The sequence below is a fragment of the Anabrus simplex genome, chromosome 2 (assembly GCF_040414725.1).
Source record: "Anabrus simplex isolate iqAnaSimp1 chromosome 2, ASM4041472v1, whole genome shotgun sequence".
In the NCBI taxonomy this organism is placed as follows: domain Eukaryota; kingdom Metazoa; phylum Arthropoda; class Insecta; order Orthoptera; family Tettigoniidae; genus Anabrus; species Anabrus simplex.
Window position 1 is genome coordinate 694,901,168 of NC_090266.1, and position 17,829 is coordinate 694,918,996.

A 17,829-nucleotide genomic window follows, 5' to 3' on the forward strand; every position below is an offset into this window, starting at 1 on the left:
CAATGAGGCATGTGATTCTTTTTAATAGTTATCTAAGAAGTAAGTTATCTAATTCCAATTTAGCAAGACATGGAGTTAAAGCAAAAATAACATGTTTATTAAATTCCAATACACAAACAATTAAGGGTGTTAAAACACATTTTAAAATGATATAGATATTATAAATAAAAATACTCGAATCCAGTTGTTATTCCATATTCTTTAAAATAGAATTAGCAGATGTAAAAATAAATACCCTTTTAACAGGATTACCGTACAATTTAAAAGAACATAACAAAGAGCATTATTATATCTTAGATTTAAATATAACACAAGATTTTGGAGCTATTTTTAACAACGAAGCAATGATCAAATATTTAATCATATAAATTTTCGAGTGCAAGGGGAATAGAAGGACATTTTAATGTAATAGTTAATAATAATAATTCTGTTATAAAAGATTGTCTGATCTATTTAAATTCTAATTCTGTAGTAAAAGTATACATTTATTTTCCAATTAACAAGCCCGGGAGTTAACGTACAGCTTGGAAACCATTATAGAATTCTTTTAATTTTCCAGATAAAAGATGAAAGGAAACATTTTCTTTTACATTATTAAAGAACACGCTTTTACAATACTGGAGGCAATAATATATAATTATACGAATGAAAATTTCCTGCAAAAAAGATTTCAATCCAATACAAGATTGTTTAGAATTATTAGAAAACTCGAGAGAATATTTCCAAAACTCGCCATTTTATTCTGTTCGACCCGCTAAAATGTGCGGAAAAAATTAACAGATTCGTTAGAAAATAGTTATTGTCTTGTTTTAAAAGATCTATTGCAACATGTCTATTGGGATAACAAAAATACGAAAAAATTAACGGGGATAAAAGTTCGTTTACCAGAGAACCAAGAAGAAGGAAAAATAATTAAATTTGTTTTATCTGCTTTTAGTTTTAATTATTTACCAGTTAACCATATAGAAACTCTAGAAGATGTAGATAACTAGACTATTAAGTCGGTAGTCAAAAAATGTTATATTAGAGCTGGAGAAACATACTTTACGAAATCTAATACTCCATATTCTACTATAGAGAAAGAAATAGAGATGGAAGAATTAGGATTAACTCGTACGAAGAATGTTATTCCACTTATGTCTAGAAATGAAATAAATACCCATAGAAAATTCTATCCATATCCCATTAAAGAAATTAAACCAGTTAATAAAATATATTTACAGTCTCTTAAGAAAAGAGAACAAGAACTAGAAATATAGGAATCCAAGAGCGAAAACTCTCTTATTTGGAGCAGACAAGATATGTACAAGAGGAATATAAGAAAGACTAGAAAAAGAACAACAAATAGCGGAAACAGAAGAATTACGAGATTATTTTAGTAAACGTTGGAAAGACTTATAAACAATTGCAGTTAAAATATATATATGCTTCTGTAGTAAATAATAAAAATAAATTTTCATATGTTGGAGCATTGTGCGAGAAATATGGAATTAAGTCTGTTTATTCTATTAAATGGGTACCTATAAATAAACTAATAGATACAAGTAAAAACAGAGAAAATTTAAAGAAAGAATGATTCGCTTTTATCTCTTATAATGGGTTAGAAATAATATTATAGCCAGCAGAAAAATCTTGTATGCAAATAAAGGTAAAAAGAACTAAACATTATAATGGACATCCTTATTGTAATATAGAAGAATAAAACTCCCAGATGCATTAGAAAATAAAGAACACAATTTGTATAACGAAGAAATAAAAGAACAAATAGATAACGAAAGAAAGGGGGGAAATAGTTGTAAAAGTAATAGTAACCGCGTGTGAAAGAGTAGAAAGTTTAGAAGAAGGAACAGAACTAATTATACCTAGTTTATCTCAAATAGATTGTAGAGGAACGGATAGATATATAATTTAAATTAGAAAGTATGGAAAGTTGTTATGTATCTACTTACTGGCTAGAGACAGAAATACAGGTCAGAAAAATAGATTTGAATTATGAGATTAAAGTTAAACTCGATAAAATAAAAACAACTCCAAATAAAAACAAGGAAATATTAGCATTTCCTTTTGAGATTTTAACAACTTCGAATTCTGGAATAATTATATTGTTTTCTTTGAAATAGATTAAAAGCCTTTTGGATAATCTATAGGAATTCTATGCAAAGATCTCATATAATTTTTAATATAATATTCTCACTCCTATACCAAGGAACTAAACCTCTCGTTTCTGTTTTATTATAGACTTGGTAAACATAATAATCTAAATAAGTAAATATCAATAACCATAATTTATCTTTATCTTAACTTTAGTTATATATTTCTACATATATATTGCTACATATATATTGCTAATATTTTAATAAAAACAACTCGTTTAAGTTGTTTTACCTTTGTATAGGAAGATAGTTATCCTGGCAAAAGTTCTAATAAAAAATTAATTTAATAGAACAAGCAGATAAAGAAATATTTAGAAATATATAGAGAAATAGACGTTGATCGTTGACCCACACCTTATATTTTGCAACCAAATCTGACCGAAATCGAAATAAATTTATTTTTAATAATACGAGTTATAACAAGCATAATTGTAACTATATTGCTAATAATTTTAGAGATTTTTAACTATATATAAGATGTTAGTGCTTCGCTTACATTACAAAATTTCCATATGTTTTACCATATTTTTATCGAGTTTTATATGTTTCTAATATATTTTTATATTCTTGAGGGTGTTATATATTTTATTTTATTTTTATATTAAACGAATAATATTTTAATATATTTTGTCCACCCCGAAGACGGGTATTTCCAATTATGTGCAAAATACAACGAAATATATTAACGAATTGCTAAAAAGGTAAGATTTGTATTTTTTCTATGCTATGAATGGACAAAAACTCTAACACGAGGATTATAGAGCTATTTTACATGAATAAAACGCATTACCAAGATACGAGAGAGAAATTAATTGGTTTACTAGACGAAGAATACCAAACAGAATGTTTAGATATAATTGTACTTAAAAATAGTTGGGCAAAAATCACAGTTTACGATAAGGAAAACGATATATTTGTAGAAGTAAAAGACTTAAATAAACGTAAAAGAAATAAATATATAAAGAAAATTCTTAACGCAATTAACAAATGTTATTTGGAAGAAAAAAAGTTCGAATTCTGGCGAAGAAAGCGAAGAAGATACCAAAGAAATATCTAAAGGCGAATTTCCGAAAGAGAAAGAAGTTATAGAAACCTACGATGGTAGTCGAATTAGAAACAATGAAAAATTTATATTATAGAAACTAAACGTGCCTGTCGAATTACAAGAAAAGATAAATTTTCGTTATGTTAACAATATTGTTTTATGTTTGCGTTTACGTTTATGTTAATATTTCGTTTAGGTTTATATTTATGTTTACGTTCATGTAAACCTCGATTCTTTTATAATATAGGACAAAATATGGATCTTGATTAAATTTTATTGATAAAATAATTAACACAATACAATATATTATTCGTTTCCTTTAACAATATAATTAAAATTTTTCTTGTTACAACTCGTATTATTAAAAATAGATTTATTTCGATTTTGTCCATATTTAGATAAATGTTCTGTATTTGGTTGAATATTATATATCGTCGGTTGCAGACCAACGTTTAATTCTCTATATACTTCCTTATCTTCTTGTTCTATTAAGGCACCCTTTTACTACAATTTTACTAATAACTCTTACCCCCGGCACATCACCGGGGTTAATAATTGGTTCCCTAAGCGAATGATTAAAAATTTTAAATCCCTTTTGGGGAGCGAGCGAATAGACAGGTCTTCTATATATAGTTAATAAACTCTAAAATTATTAGCAATATAGTTAAAATTGTTCTTGTTACAACTTGTGTTATTAAAAATTAATTTATTTCGTTTTTCGTCAGATTTAGAAAATATTCTGTATTTGGTTGCATAATATAAGGTGTGGGTCAACGACCCACGTCTAATTCCCTATATATTTCTAAATATTTCTTTATCTGCTTGTCTATTGAAGGAGGTTTTTATTACAAATTTTACTAGGATAACTATCCTTCTATATATATTAAAAAGATTTTAAACGAGCTGTTTCTATTAAAATATTAGTAATAAAAAGTGTTTTGGTTTCACTATTCGGTTCTTTACAATTTTTAATGTATTTTAATACCGCTGTTTTATTAATATTGGTCGTATATTAGTTAATAATTATTTTTGTTAATAAATGTATAAATTAAAAATACCTGACGATTTTGGTCCTAGAAGATCCGATGTAGAAATATATATAACTAAAGATCAGATAGAAGTTAAATTATGGTTATTGTTATTTACTTATTTAGATTATAATGTTTTCCAAATCTATAACAAAGAAGAAGCGAGTGGTTTAGTTCCCCGGTATCCGAGTGGAAAACATTATATAATTTATATCAGTTCTTTACATAGACTTCCTATAGATTATTCAAAAGGGCTTTTAATCTATTTTAATGAAAAAGTTATAAAACTATTGCAGAATTCGAAGTAGTTGAAATCTAAACAAGAAATGCTAATATTTCTTATTTCATTTGGAGTTGCTTCTATTTTATCGAGTTTAACTATAATCTTATAATTTAAAACTATTTTTCAATTCTGTATTTCGTTCTCTAACCAATAATTAGATACATAACAACCTTCTATATTTTCTAATTTAAATTATATTTCTTTCTTTCCTCTATAATCAATTTTAGATAAACTAGATGTAATTAAATCTGTTCCTTCTTCTAAACTTTCTAATCTTCTACACGCGGTTACTTTTAATTTTTCTACTATTTCCCCCATTCTTGCGTTATCGATTTGTTCTTTTATTTCTTCGTTATACAAATTATTTTCTTTACTTTCTAATGCATCTAAGAGTTTTATTCTTCTATATCAGAACAAGAATGTCCATTATCATATTTAGTTCCATTTACCTTTTTTCCATATTTTTTTCTGCTGTATAAAATATTATTTCTAACCCATTATAAGAGATGAAAACAAATCATTCTTTATTTAAATATACTCTGTTTTTACTTGTATCTATAAGTTTATTTTTAAGTGTCCCTTTATTAAAATAAATAGATTTAATTCCATCTTTTTCATAATACTCCAACATATGGAGATGTATTTTTATTATTTACTACAGAAGCATATATATTTTAACTGCAATTGTTTATAAGTCTTTCCGACGTTTACTAAAATAATATCGTAATTCTTCTCTTTCTTCTATTTGTTCTTTTTCTAGTTCTTTATATATTCCTATTGTGCAGATCTTGTTAGCTCCAAATAAGAGTTTTCGCTCTTGGATTCCTATATTTTCTAGTTCTTGTTCTCTTTCGTTAGTAGACTCTAAATATATTATATTAATTGGTTTAATTTCTTTAATGGGATATGGATAGAGTTTGTTATGTGTAATTTTTTTTCTAGACACAAGTGGAATAACAGATTTCCTTCGAGTTAATCATAATTCCTCTATATATATTTCTTTCGCTATAGTAGAATATAAATTATTAGATTTCGTAAAGTATGTTTCTCCAGCTTTAATATAACATTTTTGGACTATGGATATAATACTGTAGTTATCCACATCTTCTAGAGTTTCTATATAGTTAACTGGTAAATAATTAAAACTAAAAGCAGATTTTAAAAATTAAGTACTTTTTCCTCTTTCTTCTTGGTTCTATGGTAAACGAACTTATATCCCCGTTAATGTTTTTCGTGTTTTTGTTAACCCAACAGACATATTGTAACAGATCTTTCAAAACAAGACAATAAGTAATTTGTAACGAATCTGTTAATTTTTTCCATATTGTAAAGAGAGGAACAGAATAAAATAGCGTGTTTTGGAAATATTTTCGCAAGTTTTCTGAGAATTCTAAACAATCTTGTATTGGATTGAATTATTTTATTCTAGTAATGCCGTTTTCTTAAGCTAATATAGAAGAAAATATTCCTTTCATACTTTTAAATGGACAATTTAAAGAAATCTATAATATGGTTTCCAAGCTGTTTGTTAACTCCTGGGCTTGTTAATTGGCAAATAAATTTATTGTACATCTTTACTCTAGAATTAGAATTTAACCAATTTAGTCTTTTTTTCCAACAAAATTATTATTATTAACCATTACATTACAATCGTGTTTACATTATCCTTGCATTCGAAAACTAATATTATTTATGAAATATTTGCTCATTTCTTCTTTGTTAAAGATACCTCCAAAATCTTGTGTTTAACTAAATATAAGAGGTGATAATATTTTTGTTAAGTTCTTTTCAAATTTCTGGTAAATCTGTTAAAAGGGTATTTATTTTTACATCTGCTCATTCTGTTTTACAGTATATGGAATAACAACTGGATATTAGTATTTTTATTTATAACATCTATATTATTTTAAATCTGTTTAACACCTTTAATTGTTTGTGTGTTGGAATTTAACAAATATGGTATTTTTGCTTTAGCTCTATGTCTTGCTAAATTGGAATTAGAGAACTTACTTCTTAGATAACTATTAAAGGGAACCACATGCCTCATTGTTTACGAGAAATTTTCCGTTTTTAATTCGCCTTGGTTGTTATATTCGCAGTCTGTAGAATCTGTAATTTTAACAACTATAATATTATCGCGAAAAGGTTCTGTAGTCGGTTTAAATTCTTGCAATTTTTTCTCCATTTGTGTAATTAATATCTCCAATGTTTGTAATAAGATTGGAGTTATTTAAATTTTCTGTAAGTAGCCATAATCCAAATCTTTCCATGGTTGGTTTTTCTTTATTGTCTAATAACTCTCTAATAGAGTATTTATTTGTTGCAGTACAATTTCTGTTTTCAACTTTCATTTATTACGGAGAAGGATGTTTTAAAATGTTACGTACTTGTATTTGTTAGAACTTTTAAAGGAATCTGCAAAAATAGAGGTAGTAAAAATTGGGTAGTTGAAAGCAAAGCAAGGTGCAAATTTTACATATAGGAAAATGGAATTGATACATTACTTTGGGGTCATTATAAAATAAAAAATTGAATAGAATTTTTATCTACATAAATGATTCATCATATCGGTACGAAAATCACCTTGCTATGCTATCGAATACCAAGGTTTCAATTTACCTTTCGGAAAAACTATTTTTGTAATTTTATAGAAATATTAACTTTTGTTATTTTTTACTAAAATGGATATTTTTATTATGTTCACTAAAATTATGATGACTTATTACTTTTTTATTTTATTGATATATTAACTATGGATATCTTGCCACAAAAATGTGTGTGATTTGGGGGAAGAGATATGAAATTCTGACAAAAATTATGTGTGAATGGTTAAAAGTTGATGTTAGTCAAGAGCCGGCGTGGCAGGGTATGATCTGTCCTGGTCCAGAACTCGGGGTTATACCTACTATTAGTGTTACGCCTATAATAAAATGGCGTATTTTTTTGTGCCGGGAGTGTCTGAAGTCATATTCGGCTCGCCAAGTACAGGTCTTTTGTTTTGACACCCGTAGGCGACCTGCGATTCATGATGAGGATGAAATGATGATGTGGACAACACACACTCCCAGCCCCAGTGCCAGCGAAATTAACCAATGATGGTTAAATTTAAAATTCCAGACCCTGCCAGGAATCGAACCCGGGACCCCTTTGACCAAAGGCAAGCACGCTAACCATTTATCCATGGAGCCGGACGTTACGCCTATAAATGATTGCAACTGAAAAGTTACTCATTGGCACAAATACTTCAAAATTCTTCGTAACTTCGGAGGTTCAAATCTGGTGTCGGCAGGACATTTCTGTGTATTTATTTCAGTCCTATGCCAGGCGCTACAATTAACACCAATAGTAATTATAATTACATTTCACATTCGACTTTATATACTTTTGGATACTAGGTGGACCTGCGAAGGCCTGTTTATAGTGGAAGTAGCACTTACATTCGGAGGCGTTATGGGATTGCTGATCAACTTCCGATTTCTTACCCTACGATCCATGAAGCAAGTGTTCAAAATGACTTGTATGCGGTTTATTCTCAATTGCATTATTGACAAATTTTTCTTTATCACTAGACATCACTGGAGCATACCTAAGAGTTGTTTTCCCTCCAACAGACAACCTTTCACGCAACCGTTTTTCAACCCTTGGAAACGTATCCGTATTTGGTAGGCCTTGTGTAAGAAGTCATTCTTGGTATAAGCGTCATGTTTCCCAAGCGTCACGTCTTGCTTCTCCGTAGAGATATATCATATCCACGAACTCCTTGCCCGAATACACAATGGTTGCCCAATGAAGAACTATGACTCTAATGTGCGGACATGTTTGTCCTGTTGCAAACACCATAGTGTGTTGAAAACCCATGTCTGTCTTAAGCCAAGATAGTTGTAACTCTTCCCAACGAGTGGAGTATGTGCGCCTTACTTTGTGAATGGGTCCAGCATAATGTTGAAAATTGTATGAAGATACACAACGCGTTTGTCCGTAATCGGAATTTATTTGGTAATATTTATTTTGTCCACTTTATATAGCCTATAAGAAATTCGTCATAAGGATATCTAAGACTTCAGGAAAAACAAATCCCCATAAGAGATGCCTTCCCGGATACAATGTGAACTTGAAGACGACATGAGAGATGCAATGTTTGAACTCTCACTGCTCTGAGAATCCAACTATCTAACCTACATAATTCCACGCGCCTACTTGAAGGGTGCATGTCGGTGCATTATAACTCTGCATTCATTAGGAGATCGAATCCCTCACTTCGAAAATGTGCTTATGTGTTAAGGCCTTATGACCTACTTTTGAGCCTCTTTTCATCGCTCTAACAGTGGTAATTACACGGAATAAGCTATCATGTCTGCTGTGTGCAATTTACGTGCCGTACATTTTACCATAATATGAAGTAATTTTCGTATCAAATCAGATGCTATGCAACTATACAAAATGGGGGTGAATAGAGGTGTCTGTAATTGGTCGTAACCTATCAGGTCTTATAAACCAAACCAAACCCCGTGGCCCTACAGTCCTTGAAGGGCCTCGGCCTACCAAACGACCACTGGTCAGTACGAAGGCCTTCAGATTACGAGGTCTCGTGTGGTCAGCACGGCGAGCCCTCTCGGCCATTATTCTTGGCTTTCTAGACCGAAGCGGCTATCTCACCGTCAGATAGCTCCTCAATTCTAATCACGTAGGCTTGGTGGACCTCGAACCAGCCCTCCAGTCCAGCTAAAAGTCCCTGACCTGGCCGGAAATCGAACCTGGGGCCTCCGGATAAGAGGCAGGCATGCTAGCCCTACACCACGTCTTCTAGGGTACCACAAACCCACTTTTCACCGAATAAAAATTAGCCTCTTTGACCAGTCAGGCATACAATTCAACAGCGACAGCTATAGGGATGAATGCAGTTTGTACAGTGTAGTAGGATCTCATAAAATAAATAGTGTACTTCGCACTGCATGAAATAGTACACATCTCGTAATGTGCGCCTCACTTTAGCCTCCTGTAATATTTTTGCATTAGCCTGTACCAAAGTATATGCATATAAAATTGCTGTACGATATGTTGTAAGATATAACTAAGATATATTTAATTCCTAGCAGGTTGTAAGAGAAAATGAGCCTTAAAAACATTATATTGCATGAGTGCGTAAACACATCACTCAAGCATACATTCATACTGTACGGTATGGTAAGGTTCATATTACTTTACACGTAACCATAGGAAAATGAACACTAACGAAAATATTTCTGATGGACTACATATCCATATGTGGCAGGGAGGCGTGACCAGTCTTTTGGAAAATAGTGACTATGAAGAGCATTGTGAGATACGAGGTGTTGCACTCTCTAGTTCGACGTACTACAACGTCCTGGGATTCCTGCGCCTACTGTCCGCTGACGGTGGCAACAGCAGCCGAAAGTAGCGCAATTATGCATTCAGGATGTCTTAACAACTTTCAGTTGATAAATTATTTAAAGTGTCTCAAAACAAAAATATATGAGTTCTGGTAATCTTGAAGGCCAGAAGATGGTCCACCTACCTCACTCCATCATTCTAGAAAATGGCATTCATTGCTTAACTAAGTGTTCATTAGTTTGCGCTAGGTCCATTTCCAATAACATTCCATACCATGTAGGGAAAAGAATTTATCCAGAATCAAAGGAAGCACATCTAAGATAAATACGCTGCACATTCCACCCGTCACATGTTTCCGATAATGGAATACTGCACGTATTCCGGTACAAACAATACCTGATCTAACTTTTAAGTTCCAATACACTTCTTGGATTCAGTAATATGTAACAATGGGATTTTTATGCACCATTAAATGAGAATTCTGCTTGTTGAACGCACCTTCGGAAGGAATAGACATTCTTCCACATTCCATGTGATATGTTGCAGGAAGCTGATGCCATTTGAATTCCCGTAGAACATCAATATTTCCGAAATGAGATGTGCATCACGCGCTGTTTTCAAAGAATGAAAGTACATTTCCTGTGCTCACAAACGTAGCACATACTGCGGTTCCAACAATGCTCAGAAAGTGGTTGTTAAGAACTACGTTTATGTCATTAAATGGAAAAATGTATATTAACACAACAATCTAGAGACGATTAGATTCGCAACGGCCTTCGTTACAGGGTCCTAGTTCATAGGGTTCATAAAATATGGTCATTTCCATCTGGGAGTGCTGTCTTTTTCAGTTGCTCAACCAATACCAGGGTATGTGTATCTCCCTCGGCCATACCAGTGACTTTCTTGAAGTTTAGGTTGGTGTCCTGTAATAGGGATACATTGCGACCGCGTAGTCAGTACTTCGTGGTATTGCAAAGAAGGAAGTCGTACGGGATAGACTAGTAGAGACAATGGTATTTACAAATATGGAAAATGACGACATGATCCTAGAGTATGGTGAATGTGGAAAGAATGCCATGCCTTTGTACAATGTGTACGCTGAAGAATATCTATATGGACATCACTTATCGGCATCTATATGCAAATCTCTTTAATTAACTACGTGAAACTGGAAGTATAACACTTTAAACTTTCCCGAAACAAACCAGCGACTTTAGAAGAGGCTGAAATTAATGTCTCAGCAGCTGTTGCTGTATGTCCCCATATTAGCTCCTGGGCTATCGCGAGGGGAAGTGGCTTGTGTACTTCGTATTGCGCACTGTCAAAGGTTCCATCCGTATCATGACTCTCCTCGTCGAGAAGTACACAGCATCAACTCTCAGGATTGTGCCAATTTTTGTAAATGAGTGTTATAGTTGTCATATATCTCGTTTACGGGAAAACCTTGGCCAAGTCAACCTTAGGAAAATACACTATTGGTCGGTAAACAAACTCCATTGCCTTCGCCAAGGTAAACGCCAACGTCCGTTGGGTGTAAACGTGTAGTGCGGAGAAGTGTCCATCATGTCATTCAACAATTTTTCAAAGAAGGGTCATTGAATGCCAACAAGATTGTCACCTTCCTAACGCAAGAGATTCCACCAGTGTTAGAGAACATTCTGTTTCAGGGGAAGAGGAACATGTGTTATCAGCAACATGGGTACCCTGCTTATAGTGCAAGACGCAGTACAGTTTGTTTTGAAGAAATATTTCCCAATAGCTGGACTGAGTTAAGTGCCCCGATTCGACACCTATAAAAATCCTGGGGAAAGCTAAAATATGCTGTCTGTAAGAACATGCCGACTACACCAGACGACAAGAAACTCCGTATTGGAGCAGCCTGTAAGGAAATTTCTTCAGAAATGCTATGTCGTGTGCAGTGAATTTTTGCATGAAAGACTGGAAGGATGTGTTGTGGCTACATAATTATCTTGGACACAACTGGCGAACGAACACATACGGCGAGGTATGAAAACATACACTGGCATTGGCCGGTCAATGGGAGCATAGAGCATTCCCAAGTGGAAATGGCGAAATTTCATTAACTATTTGCACTAGGATTCTGCAATAAAAGCCATTGTGACTATTTGCTGTACTTTTATTCCCCTCCATTTTTTAAAACATAAACTTAGGCTCAAAAACCACTTTCCGATCACTGTTGGAATCGTTCTATGGACTGTATTTGTTTTCTCTTTTGTTTTTACTATGAGTGTTTAGGTCGCGCCGACACGAGCAGGTCTCATGATGACAATTGGATAGGACACGGCTAGGATTTGTAAGAAAGTGACCGTAGCCTTAATTGAGGTACAACCCCAGCATGTTCCTCGTATGAAAATAGAAAAACACGGAAAACCGTTCCCATGGCTGCAGGCAGTGGGGTTTGAGTCCACTATCTCCCTAATGCAAACTCACAGCTGTGTGACCCACGATACGTAGTCAGCTCACTTGTTCAGCTACATTTATAAACAATAGTACGTACTTCCGCTGTGCGAAAACAGCATACTCCTTTCTGAAATATTTGAGGGAAGTAATTTTAAATGATTCATCCCATATTCTGTGCCTTTGCTGGCAGGACCTAATGTTTACAGTGCAATATGTCTTCTGGTATGGGCTGGAGCAATTTTGTTACTTTCATTGATCTGTCTCAGCTTTATCCTTGGCTTTGACAAAATGAAAGTGACTGAGGTATGAGTGATGCTAGTAATGCCATTCCTTCTGCAGCCAGTCCCTGTTATGAATGGTGTGAAAATATTGCTCATAGGGTCGGTTGGTGCATGCATTTCAGTGGGCTTGGCAGACTGATATGTAATAGCAACTTCTGGCTCGGTGAGGAAAGCAACGGCAAACTACCTCACTCCTCATTTCCCTAGTACCCCTCTTCAGTGATGCCTAGGCCATTTATGACAGCTGATGGCAGAGCTGTTGAGGATACAACCAGCCTTCGGGCTGAGGACTAAACATACATACTGTACATCCCATATTTTGTTTCATGGGAATTGAATTTCCTGCACGTTGTTCGACAACTCGTTTTCGCAACTCAACGTGTACCGAGCTACAAAATATCTGGAAATTGTTGGTTATTTTCTCTTATAAGCGGGGGCTCACCTAAAACACTGTTGAGCTCCTTCCGTCGGCTATGCTGATGCTACGCGGCCCGTTTATCTAATGAGTCTCTCAGGTCTTCGAATGGCATAATCATGTGAATGGTGATGACTGGTTCCTCTGTTGCAAAACCTCTGGCCACAACGACATAATTAATGTTATTATTGTGCATCCCGCATTGAAGAGCATGTCTGGATATTCTCCGAAATTAAAACTAGAATATTACTTGAAAGTGTGCAATTGTGTACCACTACTAGAACATCGAGAAGAGCATCACATTTAGATTAAAACTAATGGTCAGTCCGTTGAAGGTCATATTTTCACTGGTACCACACAACGCCTTTTTTTTGCTGGTATCCAGCATGACCTATTATTTCTAAGTATATTTCATTAGTTTGGGAACATGTTTTCGTGGAGTATTAATTGAAGTATAAACAGGCATACGAATGGATGATGTTCCATACATTGGTACTGAAATTTTGCTTGAGTAGCGTGAATTTTCTTCAATTCAGTGATTCAGGTCAGCATGTCAGATGAGTCGATCTTTTACTGCAATTTTTACCATAAATGTGTTCTAAATGGATTAGAGCGTCTTCAGAGATTAAACATACACTAAGATCATTTCTCGGCATGAAAATTTCAACGTACACATTACTCACTCATCGATGAATTTCGGCTGCATTGCGCCCAAGCTACGCATTGCACCCCTCAGCATGAAGAAATCGAATGACAACAACACTTCACACTTGGCGGGGACTCTATTTTCCTAGGCATGTTTAAGTGCCGACAGGCATAGTAGGCACACTGCGCAACACATCTGCAAAACGGTTCGTCGGATTCTCACTGTGGTTTTAATTTCGCTACCGATCGGAGGTTGAAAAAATAGCCCTTGTATAAGGAAAGTGGTAGTGTAGAAATCAATCGCTTTTGATGCAGTATATTCGATGAGTCTACATCTCATTCACCCTGTATGTTATTCGATGTTTTATTGTTAACGATAACGTATAGTTTAAAATATATATGGGTGAAATAACTTAGCTAATTGTAAATACCAAGGTTAAATCCGAACTCACTGTCCCTAATTTTAGAGGAAGCTTCTTGTGGAACCAAACAGTTGTCCAGCTGAGTACAATAAATATTTACACAGACAAATTTCTTCTTGGCGGAAAGTTGGGTGGACGTAAACATAATAACTGAAAGTCAAGAAAAGGGGCAACTCTACCTCCATAAGCACAACTTTTATTATGACAGAAAAAGAACTTTGCCTACGTACGTAAAACCCACCTGCAAAAATTCACAGTAAACTAGGTGAACGTATTTTTCATACCCTCAGTGAGTGCCACAGTAACATGCTCCATTGGTTACTAGCAGAGATAACCTGGTAATAATTTTCTCTATAGATTTGCAAGATTTACACAAGAATTTCGGTACACTTTCCATCCGAAATCTAAGTGGACGAAGTTCAGTTTAAATTTTGAACGTCGCAATAATAGAAATCTGAACGTGCGGTTCTAAATGGATTAGAGCGTCTTCAGAGATTAAACATTCACTAAGATCATTTCTCAGCGTGATGTGCAGTTTCACTCAAAGGAGAAGTACTATGTTTGAATATTTTTCTAGTTGAATATAAACCAGATCATTAAGATAACATAAAGAAGTCATAGTTTGGACTGCACTTTACAATCAAGTGGGAGAGTATGCTAAACCATGTGGTGCTATCACATCGTTAGAAATACGAAATTCTATCGTCAATTGTTAGAAATATTTTAGAAATTAGTTAATTGTTTCATGAATAACCAGTATATATGATCTACAGCATAATCATGTTATCGATAATTACGTTCATATATCATGTATTTTCAAATGTTTTTCTGCAAGGAATCAATGATTTTTAAATGAAGTTTGGTATAACCAGCAATATTTTAATGAGATGCTGTTCTTTGTTAAGAGACTAAGAGGCAGTTCATATAATATTTTATACAAAACTGTACTTACATTTTAGAACCCAACAAGAGAACAAACTAGTGACTCACAAGCCGTCTGGACTGATACTTAAAACTCATAATAATATTGAATATGATAAATATATTAGTGTCAACTTCCGTCCACAAAAGTCATCAAAGGAATTAAGAAAAGTGTCAAGAAAGCTTTGAAACACCGAAATTTCCACGCTTCATTGTTCATGATGAATAACATAGTTTTGCCTAAAAAGCATACTATGTTTCAGTAACTCATTGAAATTTAACATTACCGTTGCCTGTACATAAATAATTCAACAGGAAGGAATGCTTATCAAACAAGACAAATAAAACATGGTGAAGGTATGATTCATAAGTTCATTCATTTCATGAATAACCAGTGTATATGATCTGCGGTTAATTATATGATCGATAATTACGTACATATGTTATGTATTTTCAAGAGTTAATTGCGTATATTCGTTAAAATGGCATTAGGAAGGAATGGTTATCAACCTCTCTACGTTCTGAAATTTGTGATAGAAATATCAACTTGGCATAACTGACAAGACTTCATCCATACTTAATCATTTTATTTATTTTCAGAACATGACCTCGTCACGATTATTGTTTCTCACAACCATCTTCTGAAAAGCGAATGAGTAAGTTCTGCATATCTAAAGATGTATCGTCATATAAAATCCTTTAAACTTTGCACTATTTGTCAAAATGCTATCTTCACACCAATTCTATTCATCAGTTTTGATGATATCTAAACGGTATTTACAACTGCGACAAAAAGAGACAGAAAATTGTAACGGGATGCAAGCCCCATCATCAAATGTATATAACGTCGCTGTGTGAGTGATACCGTTTATCTGACAATACTCTTCTTATCCATTATTTTCCTTTAGACTGGTCACAGCTCCCTCCCACATACGAATATATAGTCCATCAGAAGAATTTTCGTTGTATTCACTTAGCTATAAACCCGTGTAAAGGAAAATAAACCTTAAATATATTATACTATAGGAGTGCGTAAATACGTCATGCAAGGGAACATTCATACAGTGCAGTACAGAGAGTTTCGTTTCCCTTTACAAGAAAGCATAGGTAAAGGCTCACAACGAAATTTGTTCCGATGAACTGCATATCCTTTTGTGGCTGGGAGGCGTGACTAGTCTTAAGGAAGATTATGTCTAGGAACAGCATTACCAGATACGCACACGACGATGATGTCTTTTATGATTATTTACCTGTTAACAATATAGCACTTGGTGATTTATTTGAAATATGTACGTTCTGAGAAGCTTAGAAATGCTCACTGAAGTAAAGATCCATTTTCACTTTTACTACTTCATTTATTTCATATAACTTTCTATTTGGTTGCATTTTCCTTCATCTCTTCGTTGAGGAAACCGAACTTCATATGTCACAATTCTCTTCCTGTCCATTATTTTCCTTAAGACTGTTCATTCCTCCCGGCCACAAAAGGATATGCAGTCCATCAGAACAATTTACCTTGTGTTCATTTTCCTATGCTGATGTGTAAAGGAAAATGAATATTATAATATACCGTGTGGATAGAATAACTCAGGATAGAAACCATACCTGACGTCAATTATCTGGATTAAAACTGTCGATATTTTTTACGTGAAGTAAGTAAACACTCTACTTAATATTGTACAGTACTATGGACGATTTATCAATAATTTAATATTTAAGCAGAACAGTAGAACTAGTCAGCTGGATTGTTATCATGATGAATGCAGGTTAAATTTCGTACCTGTCCTTTAGTTCAATATACGATGGCATCACGAGGCTCTATCACCAAGTCTGACTAGTCATGTTGCATTTGAGCGCAGTTGTAGAGTTCAGGAGACAGTAAAACTAAATACATTTAAAAATATCTTTACTTAATAGAATCAAACTGAAGTAATTTTCGAAATCAGCACCAAACATCCCTTAGAAATCAGTTAACAACATGAAGACAACTATAAATTCCAATAGGGATAAGCCTATGAGACTCTAAAAGAATGAAGAATGAACATGACTGCTAATTTAAGTCAAAATTAAGGAAATCATGTTACCGTGGAGGTATGAACAAGGGTCAATTCCAGGCAGTTACACTTCTTTGAATAGAAAATGTATTTTAAGTTGAAAATATCTAGGTGTTGTTCAGTATTTAATAGGACACATTAAACCAAACTATGGAAACTAAAAGTGCATTTTAGAAGATCGGCTTCAACCAAGTAAAATCTTTTTTTCTCCGGCCACTGAGAACCCATATCATTGAAATGTGCTCTTTCCGTAACTAGGAATCAAGTAGGGGGAACTATTCTCGATTACTAACCCTAAACATAACTTGCTCTTATAAAGAATAAGATGTCAAAGCACGCCAAGATTTCTGGGTGGAGCTTAGATACAACCTTCCCCCAAGTGTATTTCGCACTGGACCGGTATTTCCACATCACTGTCCAAGGGGATAGCCTTGCAGTCATTTAGTACTTACAAGACAACACATCTTCTTCCATGGTGAGCAAACTTTAAACACTCCTACATCTAGACTGACAACACATCATTCTTTAAGTGTCATGTTAAACCGACAGAGTAATTGTATTGGTATAACCCTAGGAGCCGATGACACTGACGTTTACTCCTTAAGATGACTATTATCATAGTCATCATCATATTCACCTTTATGATATCATCATCATCATCGTCACTTAAAATGACTTCCATCATCAAAATCCATGTGACAAAAATTTACATTACTTCACAATCGTGGAGCGTCAGTGCATTTGTGGGCCAGTGCACTATTACAAATTATTAAAACTCAATAGTAGTAAGTAATTCTTAGCAATGATGC